This window comes from Ornithorhynchus anatinus, chromosome 19 (genome assembly GCF_004115215.2).
Source record: "Ornithorhynchus anatinus isolate Pmale09 chromosome 19, mOrnAna1.pri.v4, whole genome shotgun sequence".
NCBI lineage: Eukaryota > Metazoa > Chordata > Mammalia > Monotremata > Ornithorhynchidae > Ornithorhynchus > Ornithorhynchus anatinus.
Window position 1 is genome coordinate 29,302,916 of NC_041746.1, and position 7,857 is coordinate 29,310,772.

The 7,857-nt window shown below is 40.4% G+C and overlaps 1 non-coding gene across 1 annotated transcript; it reads left to right on the forward strand.

Annotated features, from left to right (window-relative positions):
* The first annotated feature begins 5,625 nt into the window (after positions 1-5,625).
* On the forward strand, positions 5,626-5,763 carry LOC114805799. Its single transcript, XR_003753822.1, has one exon. It is a non-coding gene; the product is annotated as a small nucleolar RNA SNORA7 (small nucleolar RNA).
* The last annotated feature ends 2,094 nt before the right edge of the window (positions 5,764-7,857 follow it).

Below are 7,857 nucleotides of genomic sequence, written 5' to 3' on the forward strand. Positions count from 1 at the left end.
TGAGCACTGTCTGAAATAGGGACTGTGTCTTATCTGATTATCTTGTACTTAGAACAAGTGTGGTGTGTACTTACTAAATACTATCATTATTGTAAAGCTTTTTGAAAAACATTCAATTAATACCAAACTGTTTTACTGTCAGCTTTGTCAGAGAAATTTGGATTAATGCTCATATTATTTCCCTAGTATAGACCCAGTTTTATTACTTTTATACTAACAGTGTTGCTTTCCCATACATCTTAACTAGTTTCAGGGTTTGTTGGACTGGTTTATAATTTTAACTCCCATGGTAGGAAACTCAACGTTTGTTTTTCTGTTTTTTATAAAACACAGATGGAAACCTAATATCAAAATACACAAAATGAGTGAAAAATGACAGACCATCCTATTTTACCTAGCTTGTACATACTTGAGGCTCATGCATCAATCAATCGTACTTATTAAGGACTTACTTTGTGCAGAGCTTTGTACTAAGCACTTGGGAGAGAGCAATATAACAGAGTTGGTAGAAATCTTCCCTACCCACAATGAATTTACAGTTTAGAGGGAGGAGACAGACATTAATATAACTAAATACATTACAGAGATGTACATAAGTACTGTGGGGCTGATGGAGGAGTGGTTAGAGGAGTGAAAATCCAAGTGCCAGGGTGACACAGAAGGGAGTGGGAGTAAAGGAAATGAGGGCTTAGTCGGGGAAGGTCTCTTGGAGGGGATGTGATTTTAATAACGTTTTGGAGGTGGGGAAAGTGCTTGTTTATCAGATATGAAGAGGGAGGGTGTTCCAGGCCAGAGGCAGGATGTGGGCGAGAGGTCGGTGACAAGAAAGAAAGATCGAGGTACAGTGAGTAGGTTGGCATTAGAGGAGCAAAGTGCGTGGGCTGCTTTGTAATAGAAAATCAGGATCTCTTAACCTTTGTCAATTAGAGATTGCAAAGGGTAAGTTTTTTGAAGTTATTTGATTGGTGAAACAAGAGGAATGTCCTTTCTTGCTGAATTTCGAGGAGAGGGGTAGATTGATCATTGCTGACAGATTGCTTGTGGAAGAAGTGAAAGACAACTCTCAGGAAAAAAAACAACACTAAATCCTTAATAGAAATTATCTTATAAGGAGACTCCAAGGGTTAATTCTTCCCAAGGGTTTAGTACAGTGCCCTAACTAAGTATTGAAACTAGCAATTGGAAGGGTCCAAACTAGGGAAGCACCATGGACTAGTGGTTAGATCACGGTGCTGGGAAGAACCTGGGTTCTAGTCCTGGCTCCGCCACTTGTCTGTGGTGTGAACTTGGGCAGGTCACTTCACTTCTCGGTGCCTCAGTTATGTCAACTGTAAAATGGGGATTAAGACTCTGAGCCCTTTTGTGGGACAGGGACTGTGTCCAACCTGATTACCTTGTATCTACCCCAGAGTTTTGAACAGTGCCTGGCACATAATAAGTGCTTAACAAATACATTAAAAAAAAACAAAAGCGAGTCAAACCTGTTTAGCTTTCAGCAGTTTCACCCAGGGGAAGGAGGTAGCTCTTGGAGGTAGCCCATTTTTAGGTTGTTGTCTTTAAAATCCAGTCATCCATCAGTCAATCGTATTTATAGAGTTCTTACTGTATGTGAGCACTGTACTAAGCACTTGGGAGAGTACAATATAACAATAAAGCAGACACATTTCCTGCCCATAATGAACTTAGAGTCTTAAGCTCCCTATTGTTTTTCTAGGAAGCAGAATAAGTGAAATGAAAATACCATGAAAAAATATGGGCAAGAACTTGAAGGGGAGAAAGAAAAAAAAGTGGTATGTGGGTTTGAATGCTTTTCCAGTAGGAGAAATAAAAGAGGGAGATGGTTTATCCATAGCCATAGATATGAGAACAAAATAGGTTCAACCCCTCCCAAAGAGAAATAGAATGTCATTCTGTCTCATCCCAGATCACTTCAAGCATTGGATGTGGGCATATCCAACACCTCTCCCCAGTACAAAATGTATCTACAGGAGATTGATTGGATTCCCTGCTTTGTAAGTGGCAAACTATTCTTTCTGAAAGATCAGATTGCAGTACATTTCTAGAAAAGGCTTTTAAAACTGGAGCAGAGACATGATGGTTCCAAAGATGAATAGAGATGATTTGGAAAGATATTCAAAGCCTGAGAAAATGCTAGTAATGCTGTTTCATTGCTAAAAGCTAGAGAAAGGAAATGAAAAGAAGCTAAATTTTACAAGAAAATAGATCTTGATCCATAAACAAGATGTGAATGATTCAGGCAGTGTGAAGGTAATCCTGGATCGCATGAGTCCCTGATCTAGAAAGTGGAAGGGTGGGAGCACAATGACCCTTTGTTAATCAGACAAACTTTATATCCCGTAATTTCTAACAAGATTCTAAAGTATTTTTATGTCACTATAGCTTATATCAAAAGTTTACCTGCCACAAATACTTAGAGACTACATATCCATTCTCATGTTTTAAGAGTGATTATATAATATCTCCAATTTTCCCTCTAGTGACCCATTATCAACCCATCACCCAAGGATTTAGCCAAAGCCCTTTTTAACCTACTGAGATCTTTCCACACAGTTAGCTCCATCACCCACAGTAGACATGAAATTAAAGTGTTGAGTCAGTGTAACTTACTGGAAACAACATGGAACTGGAATATAGAAGAGACCTGGGTTTTAATCCCAGCTCTGCCAATGACCTGCTGGGTGACTGTGGGCAAGTCACTTAACCTCTCTGAACTTTACATTCCTTCTCTGTAAAATGAATAGGATACCCAACTTCCCCCACCTCTTAGACTGTGAACCCCATGTGAACCATGACTGTATCTGATCATTTTTATCTACTCCAGTACTTAACATATCATTTTGACACATAGAAAACAATAAATACCATAATTAACATTATTGGTTTGAATGATTATGGGCACTCGAAGAGTTACCAACCACACTCTCACCAAATTAAAATCACAGTCCAAGATCTGTCACAGAAATGCTTTCATCTATATTTTTGGCCATCTCATGATTCACCCTCCAGTCCTTCCAGGCAATTCTCCTTGCATTGACTCTATAGATGGTGCATTTCTTTCCAAGGAAAGAGTTTGACGACTCTCCTGAGCCTGCAGCCATCAGTCAGCAGGGGAACCTATCAGTGGCCCCTGATGATGATGTTCTAATACGAGGGTAGGGGAGGGAGTGGGGGCATGTACTTGTTCAGATGACTGGTGGGAAGTGGGCCTTGGGCCAGGCATCAGAGTGATTCAACTAACCCTGGCTGACAGCTATACCTTGGAAGCCAGCTAAGCGGAATAAGAGATGGGGGCAATTTGTGGTCTCTGCTCTCAATAATACCAAGGCAAATGGGCATAAACATACATGAAACACTGCTTTAACAACTTCTCAATGGTCAGGTGAATATCTCCCCCCCAGAGGAGATTGGGGTTGGAGGCCTCTCTGAAAAATTCATGGATACAGGGAAGGGAAAGACACCAGCTTAGTACTTTATGGAAATGGGAGAGTCATCTATTTTTAGGGACTACTTGACTGACCTTCTTGTAAAAGGGTTTCCCAGGATAGTTTTAGAACCAGAATTTGTAGCCTCCCCGAGCTCTGGAGGCAAGAATGAGCAGGATATAAGGCTAAATTATTACTACCATTGCATAAAAATAAAGTGCCTCACTAGTTTTAAATTACCTTATCCGTCTTATTCATCCCATCAGGTTAGGGGTTTAAAATTCAATATGTCATCTGCAGGAAATACTAACATGCTAACGATTTTCACAGCAGGGGTGTGTGGAAAAAAGATCTTCAAAAGATTCAGGGCTTAATATTTCTTTAGAACCACTTGCAGAAGCTGGAAATTTATAAAACCCATTGTAGGATATGAAAGGGATCATTTTTCAATTGGAGATAACCAAGAGTGAAAACTTTTTTTAATATATGGAGAATACATATTTCTAGCTAAGAACGAGCACTCTCAGCTCAGTTCTCCCAGGGAGAGCAAAGAGTCGTGAGCTGATGTCATCATGCACCGATTCAATCACTCCATCAAGACTGGGGAAAGAAAATAGAGAAAAAAAGCAAGTGGAATACTGCTTGCTTCTTGACATGTCCTGATGTGTCTAAGCCAAATAAACCATGCCCTGAGGCAAAGGTGGGAGAAAGAGTGGAGGCAGAAGCTCCTAGATACGTGTATATGTATGGTTGCTTGGATGGAGAGATGACCCACATTTTGGAAGGAATAAATGAAGTCAGCTTCCTCAAGAGAGTGAGAATGACCAAGATTATTTTTGAACCATGGTTGTTTTTTGCAAAATGCTTGGCCAACATGAATAAGTTACTCCTCAAAACAGCCCTGTTTTATCCAACATTCCAATGAATATATATGCTTGTTCAATTGCATTCAATTATTTCTTCTGTTTCCTCTTTTCTGAAATATTTTTCTGCCTGCTTCCCCTGAGAGAACATGAGCTTCCTGTGGGCAGGAAATGTATCTTTTCCTTCTGTTGTCTTTTCCCAAGAGATCACTACAGTAAATGGGTAATAATGATGATGATAATGTTGATAATAATCAATGGGACATTTGTTAAATGTTCACTATGTACTACACATGGTACTAAATTCTTGGGTACTTACAACATGATCAGAGTGAACACAGTCCGTGTCCCATATGGGGCTCTCAGTTTAAGAAAGAAGAACAGGAACTTAATCTCCACTTTACAGATGAGGAAACAGAGAAATTCAGTGACTTGCTTAAGGTCACATGACAGGAAAGTAGCAGGAATTGGAATTAGAAGTATCATTTCTACTATTGCAACTATTGTTACTACTGTGAATCCTACTATTGCCACTACTGCTACCATTGCAATGTAATATTAAGCTTATTTTCAGATAAGACATTGAGACTTTGAAGGTAGATTTATCAAGTTCACACAGCAAGACCAAGGTGCAAACCGGCCATTTCCTACATCCCCATTTTTGCTCTGATTCACAATTCTTGCACCTTCTCTTTCCCAACCCCTTGCCATTTATCAGTATTTATTCATTTGGAAAATTCCCCTGGAAATATCCTTCCTTCATTCTTATTATTAAAGCAGTTCCTGATTAGTTCCTGGCTAGTCTTCCACTCTGCTGTTAGTATTCCCATCATTGCCATGGGCTTAATCTTTTCAGACTGTTCTATTAAAAGAGGATTAAACCTTCCCAAAAACAAAACAAATGTTTAAACAATTTTTTTTAAATTTTTCATTACATAAATGTTACTTTGAAAGTTCCTCTGACAGTACTCACAATAACAACCCAAGATGAGGTAAAAGGATTAACTGTTAGAATACCTCTTTTCTGTTGAGCAAGCTCCAAGACTTCTCTATGGAAAACTCAGCTCAAGGGTGGGGGGCTCCTGTTCCTAGGGGTTTCTCATTTTTCTGGTTCACCCCCACACCATATCCTCCACTTGACCCATCATCCTTGCTCCTCTTGTTGCCATTGTTCCCCCCTCCCGACCCAGCTGATTTTTCTAGAGGTCCAATGCTTAAGAATTCCATATAGTAGTAGTAATAGTAATAATAATAATGCAATTTAAAAGTGCTTTCCATGTGCCAAACACCATGCTAAGATCTTTGGTAGACATAATACCCCCCTTTCAGGGTCACAACTGGAGAGTTTCCAGTACTCTACCAGTCTCGACCATGGAAGGAAGAGTCAAGCAGAGGCATATCCATTCCATTCCTAGTTTGAGCAGTGGCTAGCAAATGGAGGGCAACTTGCTACAAGTCAAAGCTCACCTGTGCTGGGCAGCACTGGCATGGGAGATAGTCGAGGGCAGAGGCTCAGGTTGACTGAGTGGAAGGAGGCAATGGCAAACCACTTCCATATTTTTACCAAGAAAACTATATGGAAAGACTACCAGAATGACTGCAGATGGAGGTGGGATGTTCTGGGAGAGATGGGTCCATGGCATCGCTATGGGTTGGAGATGACTGGACAACATAAGACAAGACACAATACAATCATATGAGAAACAGTCCTTGTCCTACGTAGGGTTCAGAGACTAAGATGTGGGAAGAGAAATGGTATTTCATTCCCATTTAATAGTTGATGAAGCTGAGGCACCAAGAATTTAAGTGGCTTGCCCAAGGTCATATAGCAGGGTAGTGGTGGAACCAAGATTGGAAGCCAGGTTTTCTGATACCCAATCCTAAATGCATGGTGGATTAAGAGGTGGAGGAAGAGCAGGAGTGGAGGGCAGAACTTTGACTCTTCTCCCCTGCCTCCTCCCTCCCCACTCCCAAACTCCTTCATTTCCTCTGCCCTGCTGGTTTGGCAGCTCCATAAGGCAGGGACTGAAGAAAGAGACAGGTAGGGATGGCATAGCTTCAGTAGCAATAAGGTCCCCACTAGGAATCTGCAATACAGGAACTGTAAGTAAAAATCTGAATAAGAATAGATATAAAATGGTGGGGGTTGAGGGGCAAGTTCAGGATTTGGTGGGGGTTAAGACACAGGAACGGGAGATTTCTGAGCTGGTGGGGATAAAGACTTAAACAGAATTCATTTTATCCTTTTGAGAAGAAGTGATTTTCCATGGGATGAGGTAGAACCAGTACCAGAACTCTTAAGGCATTTGATTTTGGATGTCTGTGACAAGTTAGCTGGAGCTTTAGGGTGATAGATCTATCCCTGAGATTGGCAACAGACTGACGAAGCAAATCAATAACATCCTTTATGCTTCTCTACAGAGGGTTTTCTGGGAGACCAAAGTCTCCGACCCATGTTTTCATAACCATTAAAATGATAGTGCTAAATCTAACATGCCACCAAACCAGTTTTATTGACTCTGATTAGACCAGGATCATCTATTTTATACCATGAAGTTCTGGCATAAAGTTCCTGAACAGTGAAGTTCTGAAACATAGGCAGTCAACAAGCATCAAAACTCTGCTCACCTTTACACAGTGGCACTGGATGGGACACGTGAGAAGAATGAGCGGCATCAGGAAACCTAAACAGTTGCTGAAAGGAGAGCTGAAACAGGGAAACCAAAAGACAGGAGGGCAGAAGAAATGTTTGAAGAATATAGTAACACAGCTCAGACAATGCTTCCTCCCAGCTGAATCTGGGAGTCAATTGCTGAGGACAGACTAGTATGACGTACTGCTTTCAAGAAAAGAATAGCTCTCTTTATTCAAAAGCTCTGTAAAGTGCTAGAGACAAGGAGGAAAAAGAGAAAGCAGTGCCAGGTGCCACAAACATTAAACAAAACAGCACACCAAAGGACAATCTTTTTGTGGGCACTCTAGCCTTTTAAGTCACACTCATAGGTGACTTTCGCCATCAAAGAACAACTCTATATATATTCTACAGAATAGACTAGGATCATGTCAGTGGTAGTTGAGATGAGCATTATTTCAGGTAAATGTCTAGAACCAGGTCTTTTGAGTCCTAGTCACTTGCAGGTTCCTCTCAATACCAAGACACATGCTTCCTGCCCTCAAGGTATTTACAGTCTTATGAAGGACCCTGTTTTGTGCTATGAGGCAAAGAGTTAGGGACTTAGCTTATCTCTAGAACCTGTGTTTTACACTCCTTCTATGCCTAAATGGAAAGTTTGAAAATTTAGAATATTCGCTGAAGTAAAATAATCTAAAATTCAAAAGGGTGAAGTCCATCCTAGTACTTATAAACATGCAGTTTGGATAAGCATTCCAACTTTTGGTTGTCCAATACTGTGGACTTCCTGTATGACTTAAAAGTATATACTCTTAGAAATTTCTTTTAGCATCTTTTCTGGGCTTCTTGGCTGGAAGAGTAGCTTTCAAACCTGTTTTTCCTTTTTTTTTTTGCTTTTCAGGGAGAGTGACATTTATCA